This window comes from Dermacentor variabilis, chromosome 8, assembly GCF_050947875.1.
Source record: "Dermacentor variabilis isolate Ectoservices chromosome 8, ASM5094787v1, whole genome shotgun sequence".
Lineage (NCBI taxonomy): Eukaryota > Metazoa > Arthropoda > Arachnida > Ixodida > Ixodidae > Dermacentor > Dermacentor variabilis.
This window is the reverse complement of record NC_134575.1, coordinates 2,599,202-2,611,896: the sequence shown is the minus strand read 5'-3', so window position 1 is coordinate 2,611,896 and position 12,695 is coordinate 2,599,202. Positions and strand designations below refer to the sequence as shown.

The following is a 12,695-nucleotide window of genomic DNA, read 5'->3' as shown; positions in this document are numbered from 1 at the left end:
ATTTGCCTTTCACCGCCCACCACTAAACGCACACAAGGAAGCATTTCAAGAAAGCGCTCAAAGTTTTTCTGCAATAGCACAATTAACTACTTGGACCTGCAACATTTGCAGTTTTTGAATACTGTTTGGTTTGACAGTGTATGTGATGTCATCTGTTGCCTCGGCTTTTTTCACCATCAAATAAGCAATAGTCATTTCTAATTTCTTTTTATTGTGTCTGTCGCTCTCAATTTACTCTTCACGGCTTCTCTTTGAATGCCTCAACTGTTGAGCTTCCTGCTTCTGCTCCTCCAAGCACATTTGTCGCCGGTTCCATGTGCATAAAACTGGTATCTGCAGCTCCTTTGTAATTTCAACTTTAAGGATGTCGCTTTCCTTCTATTACCTCCAGAGACAATTTTCTGTGACATGCGAAAGAGTGTCACAGAAGGGAAAAAAAGCGCTTGGCAATGTCTGCTAAGTCTAGCCGAGTGTACAAGTTTAAGGACTTTCCAGTACTTCTAAAAATTCAAGGGTTTTCAATGCCTTGAAAATGGCATTTTAGAAATGAAGGATTTTCAAGGCTCGCTACAAACCCTGGATTCTAGCACCTAAATAATTTTACAAGCTTATTTTGGCATGGAGTTAGGAAATTCATGCTTTCTAGCGAACGCTGCACTATCTCTGTACAGTGAAGCCACGAGAGCGCAACTATTTTGGAGTAAAGAAAAATACTGAAAGCTTTTAATACCACTCTTCTTTTTTTCTATGGAGCTTCGTACTGCCTAGTTAAGTTTACGAATGTGCCTGGTTTTGGCGGGCGTTTCTTCGACATTTTCTGGAAGAAGCAGATGTCTAGCCCCCGTATTCAGAAATGTATCTTAATACAAAGCTCATGCTTGACTTGATATAAACGACGCCTGGTGCGAACGTCCCCCAAGACGCTCACTGCCTTTCTTTTGGTGCGTTCACGACTTGCGTCGTTTAGATCAAGTCAAGCATGGGCTTCAAGTTATGATGCATTTCTGCATATGGGGGTAAGCGTGCACAATTCCGGGCAACGCACTGTGCCATTGACACTGAGAGAAAACGGGGAAAACAGAGTTAACCACTTATGCTCCTAAACTTTCGCGTACCTGTGGTGTGCGTGTATCGTGGAAGAAGAAACAGCGCAAACACAAGGACGAAAAAAAGCATCAACCACACCAGCGCTTCGTGGTGTGGCATGTTTTTGCGTCGTCCTAAAATGCTCAACCAACTAGCCGGCAAGTCCATCCTGTGCATATATAAATTGAACACACGCATGAGTGTAGATGGTCTTCGAAGCTTTTAGAACGAGCACTGCCACAGGATACGAGCAGTGCACGCGTAACAAGTGGACACATTAGTCATTTAAACATGCGTGCCAATGCATTTGACGCGGCTATCGGCATAAGCAGTCTCCAAATGCTGGAATGCATGCGCTTCAAAACGCTAACGATCCGCTGCTAATGCAGGACAACAGCTCACAGCGGACTGAACCAAACTCTAAACTAATGCACTTGAAAAGAACGCCTACACGGCAGCGTGAGGCACGTCGAAATGCCTGGTACTGGCGTCGCAGTTGCTCACCAGTATACGCGCGAATTAAATTCACATACGTGGATGGTTGGCGCAATACTTTGTATCCGCGTATTTTGGAGAACATATAATGCATGGACTGGAAAAGCACTCGATCATGAGCTGAACGGCACATTTGTTATTTTCCTGCGGTGACGACAAGCCGTGAATAGTTCTCACGTTGTCTTCCTTCGTTAGTCGTAGCAAGGAATGGAAATGATGCAAACGCACACGTATTCCAGTACACAACAGCACAGCACACTGCAGAGAAACCCCACTCACCACAGCCGATTCATCAAATACGTTTGGTATATATATAACCTCTAAAAGAATACGACTGGGCGTGGCGGCGCTGTGGTGTAATTGTTATGATGTGTGTTTTGAATTGTACAAATGCGAGTGTACGCGGGTTCGAATTCACATGATGGATAGAGCATTGTGATTCTTGATAAGTATGTGATTCCCTTGACAACTGTATTCTAATTAGATTGTGCGACTCCTGATTGTGAAATTTGCGAAGCTATTTGCGGATTAAGTGTTAATTCGCTTTTTTTCTCCTCAGTGGCGTCCGTGACGCATACGCATAGGCCGCTTCAGAGCAGTCACGCCTCACGGTAGGCAGCAAATAGCCAGGAAAAAATGACTTTAAAATCCTGCATAAATTTGCTCACGCCTATTCTGAAGGCCGCTTGGAATCGGGCCAGTGTCTCTGAGGAGCCGCCTAGGGAACAGTATATCAGCGGCCCTAATTTGATCTGATTTCCTGCCTGCATGCGTGACCAGGACTTGGCTAAGAGGGTATTGGGAAGAGTACTAGCACTCTGTTCTGAAGGAGTACAAGCACTCTGTTTGGGAGAGTAGAAGTACTCGGTCTGGCGGTGTACTATTAACCCTGCGGGGAGAGTATTAGCACTCTGCGGAAGAGTACTAGCACTCCCCGTGGGAAGAGTATTATCACTCTGCGGAAGAATACTAGCAATCCCTTGCGGTGGAGTAACAAAACTCTGTCAGGAGGAGTTGACCTACTCTCTCTCAAAGAGGGTCGATCTACTCTCGAAAAGAGAGTGAAATATGGGACAAGCAGCTACTCCCTCAAAGAGAGTGCCCGGCACTCCCTTAGTTTTTAGAGTGTGGCAGCTGGAGCCTGGAGCCTGGTTAAGAGGGAAGTGGCTGTTCAGCTGGATGAACCCGATGTCCCGGCATGTCGATGTAGGATTCCCGGACACCCTACAACAGCGGTACGTCTGCGGACCGCGTGAGGCCACGTCACTCAAGGCTCGGTATATATATATATATATATATATATAGTCAGTGCGCTGACGGTGGCATGATTTGGCTCCGTCTCCCGGGTCACAAATTAGCGGAAGGCGGAGCGAAAGCCGCCGTAATCGCTGTTTATGTAGGCCGGCCGGGCCACGGTGCCGCGGGATCCTGGGAGCGGTCGATGCCGTGGCCGCTGCCGTATGTTCGACTATCTCATCCAGAGCGGTCTTCGCCGGCTCTGGATAAGATAGTCGCGCCGCTACAAGTTCTTTCTTGACGCTTCTTCAGACGACTGCTTCAATCAATCAATCAATCAATCAATCAATCAATCAATCAATCAATCAATCAATCAATCAATCAATCAATCAATCAATCAATCAATCAATCAATCAATCAATCAATCAATCAATCAATCAATCAATCAATCGAAGAGAAAGGCGGTGACGAGAAAAAGCTGCTCAACTTCAGCTTTAACTAGAGCGGCAACTTGGTCTAGTTGGCGGAAGTTCATCTTGTACTAAGGGTTTATTGCGCTAAAAGCACACGGACAACAGAAGTATTTGAAACAGAACAGCGTGGTTTTGACGGGGACAAGGAGGGAGACACGACACGGACGAGCGCTGACTTGCAAATGAACTTTATTGCTTTATTGTGTCTCCCTCATTGTCCCCGTCAGAACTGCGCTATTCTGTTTCAAATATGGCTTACCAACTCGCCCAAACGTCCGCTTTAACAACAGAAGTAGAAGTGGACTTCTGAGTGAAGCGACTGCGCGCATCCTGTCCACGTCTACTTATGTTGTCCGTGTCTCTTTAGCGCAATAACCACTTTTTACTAGATTATATACGGCAGCTTGACTAAGCCCAGCCCCCTGTGTTACAATTCGGCAGTGAGCAGCAATGACATATGTACGAGGTAGCTTGGCATAAATCTAGGCCCTGTATGACAGACACAAAAATAGGAATGTTTGTAGTACAGTAATAGGATGGCTGAGTGGGCTAGATAGTATTGCATTATTAGAAAACTTGGAGCACAAGACAGACATCGGAAGAAGAAAATGAGCGCGCACAACACGCGCTCACTGACTACTTCAGCGCACGTACGGAAACATATATGTATGTCTACAAATAATGGACGCATCGTGCATTTGTGGTGATATGAAAGGCTCCAGAGATTTCTCGTGTGGTTTGGTCAAGTTTACGGAACAAAATGACCGTGTTTTCAGAGACAGAGGCACGATTGACATACGTATGACCAATGTACATATGACCACAGAAAGTGAGAATTTTGTACACCATTCTCGAACACAATCGAAAAAATATTCACATGCTTTTGGCTGCATTTCCAATTACCCAATGATGTGCCCTGTGCCCTCCTGTGCACAACAGAACAAATGCGGCTAAGCCTGTGTGGTGCAGAAAATACCGCCCACACGCAATACCGCTTTCCACATTCTTTAGGCCATGCGACAGTTTTGTGTGCATATATTGAATAACTGCCAAATTCCTGTTTCCTTCATTATATGCCCAGAAGGACCACGCCCGTATTTTTCTTCCTTTACAACTCGCACGAGGTTTTCACAAACTTATGCGATGAGGTGCACAGGATTAACCGCAGCCTCAAGGCGATCCACTTGCATGTGGAAACTCGTGCGGAGCTTGTGCACGCAAATTTGTTCCAAGGTGACGCCTAGGCACGATAAAACAAAACAAAAAATTAAATTATGGGGTATTACGTGCCAAAACCACTTTCTGATTATGAGGAACGCCGTCGTGGAGGACTCCGGAAATTTGGACTACCTGGAGTTCTTTAACGTGCACCTAAATCTAAGTACACGGGTGTTTTCGCATTTCGCCCCCATCGAAATGCGGCCGCCGTGGCTGGGATTCGATCGCGCGACCTCTTGCTTAGCAACAAAATTCATGCACACGTCAAATAACTGCAAGCTATTATCATTACATGGCAGCTCGGAAGTGAATTCTACACCTATTCCTTTATTTTAAAAGCAGTCAACAATGTCTTCACATGTCTGTGACGCGCGTGATTTGTGAATAAATATCATATGTTCGTCCACATATATAAAGATTGACGCGTTCATACTCTGCAAGGCGGTTCTCTCCACGCCGTGATCGTCGGTGACTCTGAAGCTAGCAGGGTCGCGCCCACGTACCCCACCCGAACCCATGACAGCCGTGGGGGCTGGAGCGGGCGCTTGCGAGGGGCCAGCGTCGTCGGTCATTGTGGAGGCAGATGGCAACGTACGGCTTCGGAACTGCACGGCGGTGAAGACGAGTACGCAGCACCTCCACAAAATGCCGCGGAATGTTTTTCTGAGTCTGCAGGGCACCTGACAGAAGACCATGAAAACGGGGCACTCTCAGCTGGACACCTATCGAGGTTGCAGCGCAAGTTCGCCTTCCTCTTCCACACTTCACCGTGCTGGCGCCGGTCGGTCATCTCCAGCACAACACACATACGAAGCTATGGAAAGCATCGGGGAAATTACCTGTGGCTGAAATTGAAATGTAGAAAATAATAAAGTGCGAGACAAGAGAAATGAAGTGTGCGTGCATGTTTGTGTGTGTGATAACTGTGGTCCCTGACATTGACTCCCCTCATTATATGGCGCCCTGCCGAAATTGTGTTGAAGAACGGCTGAGTCTGTCCGTCCCCTCAACAGGATTCCTTTTGAGGGATAACGGAGTCGTAAAAAATACCCGCATCTTTCCGAGCACTAAGCTCCTTTTATAGCGCTTGGCTCATCGAAAGAGGCAAGGCGGCCACTCATAGGTTGTCCAACTAAAAGCCTGCAGCACTGTGAAAGCTGCAAGGTTTGCTAAGACAGTAACTATACTCGCAGACAACTTTCTGTGGCAATGAAGGGAAAGCTACGGGTGCGTGGCTGCTGCACATGTGTTACGGCGCCAAGTAGTCCTCCAGCGTTTGACAGTTCTTTTGATTGCTCGGAACAGACGCTGAATCGACGCAGCTTCACATGCTGCAGTTTCGCGTTTGCCCACACGCGGAAGGGAAAATCCGCAACATGAGTAAACTGTTACATTCAGTGGTGTGTTTTATCTGATTTAACTGTTGCTAATGAAGTGTTTATGCTTTCTCTTCTCTTGCTTGAACTAACGTGGATTAAAACGCGGGACTCTTTTCAGAAGCGCCCTCACTTTGCTTCCGCAGCTTTCCCTTCAGTGTCACAGAAAGTTGCCCGAGAGTACAGTGCACAGAATGAAATAGTGCTCGAGTTACTCGGTATTTCGGCTGTTCGTCATGAGTGAGCTCTACATCAAACGTGACACTGTAGGCTATGGGTCACATTGCGTATTAATAAATTATTCATTCTAGAATGCGACTAATTCAGGCTGCTTTATGTAGCACTGTTGCCACAACATAAGTCTATCTCTCGTACGTTTTTTTATTCAGTGCAACCGAACGGGTGGTGCGGTGACAACTAACGCTTTCGCGTTTGCGCGAAAGCATTAGGGGATGTGGGGGGTTCGACGTATGGGCGAACATACCTTCAGATATAATTACTGATGTTCGCAGATCAAAATCTACAGCGCATTGTCTGCTCTCTCTTCAAGAAAGCAGGCTTGGATGGCGCAGAGCACGTTCTAAATTCTGATTGGATGCCGCAAGCTGTAGCTTCAGCGGTGCTGCACAAATGTGCTCCTACCAGGCCGTATCTCGGGCCGTAAAGCACTGCGCAAGCCAATCCCCGCTCTCGGCGCAAACAGCGTCTGCCCACAAACAGAAACTGCGGGCTTCACTCCAGGGTTGATAATTGCTACGGAGCTACATCGAATGATGAAACACAAATTCAACATACAGCGAATTCTAAAATTTGGCCCAGTTGTTCCCAACATACATTTCTCACTTGTAGATGCGATTTATCTCGTCATCATCATCATAATCATCATCAGCCTGGTTACGCCCACTGCAGGGCAAAGGCCTCTCCCATACTTCTCCAACAACCCCGGTCATGTACTAATTGTGGCCATGCCATGCCTGCAAACTTCTTAATCTCATCCGCCCACCTAACTTTCTGCCGCCCCCTGCTACGCTTCCCTTCCCTTGGGATCCAGTCCGTAACCCTTAATGACCATCGGTTATCTTCCCTCCTCATTACATGTCCTGCCCATGCCCATTTCTTTTTCTTGATTTCAACTAAGATGTCATTAACTCGCGTTTGTTCCCTCACCCAATCTGCTCTTTTCTTATCCCTTAACGTTACACCTATCATTCTTCTTTCCATAGCTCGGTGCGTCGTCGTCAATTTGAGTAGAACCCTTTTCGTAAGCCTCCAGGTTTCTGTTCCGTAGGTGAGTACTGGTAAGACACAGCTATTATATACTTTTCTCTTGAGGGATAATGGCAACCTGCTGTTCATGATCTGAGAATGCCTGCCAAACGCACCCCAGCCCATTCTTATTCTTCTGATTATTTCCGTCTCATGATCCGGATCCGCCGTCACTACCTGCCCTAAGTAGATGTATTCCCTTAGGACTTCCAGTGCCTCGCTGCCTATTGTAAATTGCTGTTCTCTTCCGAGACTGTTAAGCATTACTTTAGTTTTCTGCAGATTAATTTTTAGACCCACTCTTCTGCTTTGCCTCTCCAGGTCAGTGAGAATGCATTGCAATTGGTCCCCTGAATTACTAAGCAAGGCAATATCATCAGCGAATCGCAAGTTACTAAGGTATTCTCCATTAACTTTTATCCCCAATTCTTCCCAATCCAGGTCTCTGAATACCTCCTGTAAATACGCTGTGAATAGCATCGGAGATATCGTATCTCCCTGCCTGACGCCTTTCTTTATTGGGATTTTGTTGCTTGCTTTATGGAGGACTACGGTGGCTGTGGAGCGGCTATAAATATCTTTCAGTATTTTTACATACGGCTCGTCTACACCCTGATTCCGCAATGCCTCCATGACTGCTGAGGTTCCGACAGAATCAAACGCTTTCTCGTAATCAATGAAAGCTATATATAAGGGTTGGTTATATTCCGCACATTTCTCTATCACCTGATTGATAGTGTGAATATGATCTATTGTTGAGTAGCCTTTACGGAATCCTGCCTGGTCCTTTGCTTGGCAGAAGTCTAAGGTGTTCCTGATTCTATTTGCGATTACCTTAGTAAATAGTGTGTAGGCAACGGACAGTAAGCTGATCGGTCTATAATTTTTCAAGTCTTTGGCGTCCCCTTTCTTCTGGATTAGGATTATGTTTGCGTTCTTTCAAGATTCCGGTACGCTCGAGGTCATGAGGCATTGCGTATACAGGGTGGCCAGTTTCTCTAGAACCTTATCTCGTATTTATCGAATTTATCTCGTACTGTTTCTTAAATTCCGGTGAGCCTAATGTATTTCGTTGGCTTGAGCCTCACACTTTCTGCTTTCTTTTGCTTTTCCTTAGGAATGTCAAAAGTTTTGTGTGCACGAGGAACCGTTGGGGTTACCGAATGCGGGTTGATTGTGTCTATGCCGCTGTTCTACCGTATTTCGGCATTTCTTTGCACGCGGGACGTGTGCTTTTCTGCAACTGTAGATTTTTTTTCGAATGCATCTTGGTTCCTCCTCTTGCCGTGACGGCGTAGGCTTGAAATAGTCTGCGGTTTTATTTTAATTTTCTTTTCGAAGTGAAACGATTCTTTTTATGGATGCTGACTTTCCCTGTCGATCACTTAACCAGGCAACGCAGAAAGAAGAGTCGAGCTCGTGTGGAGACAGAAGCGCTGCTTTCAAAAACATGCTGGAAAGACGGTAGCTCAGAAACTGAAATCAAGGACAGAAAGGCATCATCAAGAACACGACAAACGGCACGTAGGAGTGTTGAAGGAGAAGGACAACGAAAGTATCGTTTTCTTATCACGTTATCTTATCGTTATCGCGACAAGTAATTCTCGGCGCTAATAAGATATGACGAAGGGATACTCAGAAAGCAGTGCCAAAATATCGCAGCTATTTTGAACTGTCCCATATAACTAAAACCTTGTCTCCACACTGCGTAACGAAGGTTCGTGCACAGCAATGACTCGTTTCATGGGCGAAGGCTATTGGGGTATACGAATACAATTTACATTTGTCAATGACGGCTATGAAGACTAAGGCACCTTCCTGCAAACTTTGCATATATTTTAAATACTTGTAGCACTTCTCGAGCCATTGCTGCAATGTATGCAAATAGAGCAAACAGATCAGATTGATATTACACAGCTCTTCAGAAACACTATTACGGAGCTCGATAGCGAGCCTGTTAAAAAGCAAACAAATATTGATACACGGCCGCGCCCAAACGGATTAATGCAAGCTCTGAATTTCTCCCATACAACGGTTGCAATCGACAGATTCGTGAAAAGACTCAAGCTTACATACACCTTATTTTATAAGGCTTACATTCACTTAAGTATCCTTACGAGATCTGAATGCGAAAACATCGGGACTTGTCTCAGTTAGCACCTTAAAACTTCACTTTATTCCATTTTAATCCACTTCAATCTATCTTAATATACGCTAATCCGTTTTTATTCACATTGATCGAAGTTTGCGAGAGGGCCAGGCCCGACGCCGTGGCTCTTCATCGTGGCATATTGCAGTGCGAGCCGCAGCAGGTCCTGTGCCAGGAACGTGACGTCATCACTTGGTCACGCGGGTTTTCGTACCATCCGATGATAACAACGGACGCCGGATTTTACGCTTCATGGGGCATATACTGCTTTCGCATTAATACGAAAGCGGAATTATATTGGTTCAACAACACACATTGATTTAGCTAACATTAACAAAGTGGTGTGATCGGCAGGAAGAGCGGTATAACGTTAAACAAAGAAGAAAGTGTGCAAATTATTGATGCTGTCAGCTCCAAATTTTAGGGTGCATATAGGTAAAATGGCCATATTACGAATTATGATATATATATATATATATATATATATATATATATATATATATATATATATATATATATATATATATATATAGTGTTACGGGAAGGAAAAAGCGTGCGTCTATTTACAGATGGCTTTTAATGGCTGAGCCAGCAAGCGTAGAGCAGCGATAATACTACACTCATCATCGCCCTCCTTTTCCCACATTACCGACTGTGACATCACCCCCGTCGGAAAAAGCACCTTATTGGCGCAGCTCATCGGTCTGAGAAAGGTAGGGTTTGAGGCGGCTGACGTGGATAGAAGTGAAGGCACCGTGGCATCCAGCGGAGACACTTCATACGTGACAGGGGTCACCTGGCGAAGGATGCGGTAAGAGAGAGAGAATCAACTTTTGTACTGAGCCCTTAGTGACGATTGGTGCGCGCTGGCACCAGATGGGCTGGAACCTTCTCAGGTCCCATATGCGTCCAGCAGTTCCTGGCCTCTAGCCGCCAGCGCGAGCTGGGTCGGTAGGTCGGGGCTGAACAACAAGGTCTCCCAACGCTCGGGGGGGTTGGGGCTGGGGAGGGTGGGGGGTAGGGATGGTGGGGGGTTCTTGAGCTTAGTGCACTCTGCAAGGATGTGCGCTAGAGTGCTTTTTGAACGTCTGCAAAAAAAGGCATGAAGTGTCATGCTCTGTTGGGAACATCTTGTGCAAGAGCACGGGATGCGCTAGCGACCCCGCTTGCGTGCGTCGCACGATCGTTTGCTGCATTCGGCTGAGTTGAGGATGCGGACGGGGAAGCCTACATTTGCCGCTTCTGTACATTTGCGTGATTTCTTTGTAGCTTGTCACGGGGTGCGGTAGCTCTGGCTCGTCCTCAGCCCGGATTGACAGTTCTTGGGCATAGTGGTCGGCGAGTGCGTTGCCTTCCACTTGCGAGTCAGCCGGGACCCACACGAGCTCCACGGCCCGTCCCGGTGATTTGAATTTAGTGAGGATCGCTAGTGCCGCGGGAAAGATGTTCCCCTTGCGGTAGCTTAAGGATGCGGTAAGGGCTATAGTACTGTAAGAGGAATTTCTCCGTAAGACCAACACGCCGAGTTGGATACCAAACTAGCTCAAGTGCACCTAGTTCGTAGTGCACGTCGGGATGGCGCTGGTCGTAACGGCACTTCCGGCGTGTCTGTGAAGCAGAAAGACGAATGCGGGCAATCTGGCGTGCTTGGGTCGCTGTGGCTATGACATCCCGAGTGTACTCTGTGGGCGAGTCGAGTGTGGTCGAAAGGAGAGTCTCGAAAGGCAAAGTCGGCTCACGGCCGAAGAGGAGATAGAAGGGTGAATATCCAGCTGTGTCGTGGCGCGAGGAATTGTAGGCGAACGTGACAAATGGTAGAGCAATGTCCCAGTCGCGATGATTGGAGGAAACATACATTGATAACATGTCAGATAATGTGCGGTACAAGCGTTCGGTAAGACCGTTAGTTTGAGGATGGTAAGCGGTAGTAAGTTTGTGTTTAGTAGCACGTGATCGAAGTAGGTCGTCTATGACTTTGGCAAGAAAGTATCTGCCGCGATCGGTGAGAAGTTTACGAGGTGCACCGTGGTGCAAGGTAACGTCGTGAAGCAAGAAATCAGCGACGTCTGTGGCACAGCTGGTCGGTAGGGCGCTAGTAGTGGCATAGCTAGTTGTATAGTCCGTAGCGACGGCAATCCACCTATTTCCGTCATTTGATATAAGGAATGGTCCGAGAAGATCAACGCCAACGCGAAAAAAAGGGTCTGCCGGTATATCCTAAGGCTGCAGCAGTCCGGCGGGAGGCACAGCTGGTCTTTTTCTGGCGTTGACACGACTCACACGCGGCAACATGGCGTCGGACGGAGCGGTTGAGACGGCGCCAGAAAAACCGTCGCCGAATTCGGTCATAGGTCCGCGTGACGCCAAGGTGTCCAGCGGTGGGAACGTCGTGCAGTTGCTGCAGTACAATCTGTCGCAGATGAGACGGAATGACGGTTAGGAGCTCGGACCCGTCGGGGTGCATGTTGCGGCGATACAGGATGCCAATTTGTAGTACGAACATGTGAAGGGATGGGTCAGACGGATCAGGGAGCAGGCGTTCGATAATGGGGCATAACGACTCATCGCGTCGTTGTTCAGCGCCAATGTCTTGCAAGGCAGAGAGCGAAAGAACGCAGATCGGTGCCACATCCACTAAACCGTCCGGTACATCGACGGGATGACAAGACAGGCAGTCGGCGTCCTGATGTAGACGACCCGACTTGCAGACCACAGTGTATGTGTATTCCTGTAGCCGTAGGGCCCAGCGACCGAGGCGTCCAGTGGGATCCTTGAGGGAGGAAAGCCAACAAAGGGCGTGGTGGTCGGTTGTAACTGTAAATGGTCCACCATATATGTAGGGTCGGAACTTGCCCACCGCCCAAACGAGGGCGAGACACTCGCGCTCAGTAATCGAGTAATTGCGCTCTACCGGAGAGAGGAGGCGGCTGGCGTAGGCGATGACGCGGTCGTGCCCACATTGGTGTTGAGCTAAAACTGCGCCGATGTGGGAGACACTGGCGTCAGTGCGGATTTCTGTCGAAGCGGAGGCGTCAAAATGGGCGAGAACAGGAGGTGTGGTGAGCAGCGTAATGAGCTGCGAGAAAGCAGACGCCTGTTCAGAGCCCCAACAGAAAGGAATGTCTTTCTTCAGGAGGTCAGTCAGGGGACGGGCAACATGGGCGAAATTTTCCACAAACCTGCGGAAGTATGAGCAAAGGCCAATAAAGCTGCTAACATCTTTGGCACAAGTTGGTACGGGGAAATTCTGCATAGCATGAACTTTAGCGGGGTCGGGGCGAATGTCTGATGAATCGACGAGGTGTCCGAGCATGGTTATTTGGCGGTGACCGAAGTGGAACTTGGACGAGTTGAGCTGTAAGCGAGCGGTGCGAAAAACAGAAAGAACAGATGAAA

The 12,695-nt window shown here is 47.5% G+C and overlaps 1 protein-coding gene across 1 annotated transcript in view; it reads right to left on the bottom strand.

The window, feature by feature from the left end:
- LOC142589524 (uncharacterized) overlaps positions 1-12,695 on the bottom strand; it is a 179,697-nt gene that overhangs the window by 138,630 nt on the left and 28,372 nt on the right. The gene's annotated exons all lie outside the window — the stretch shown is intronic.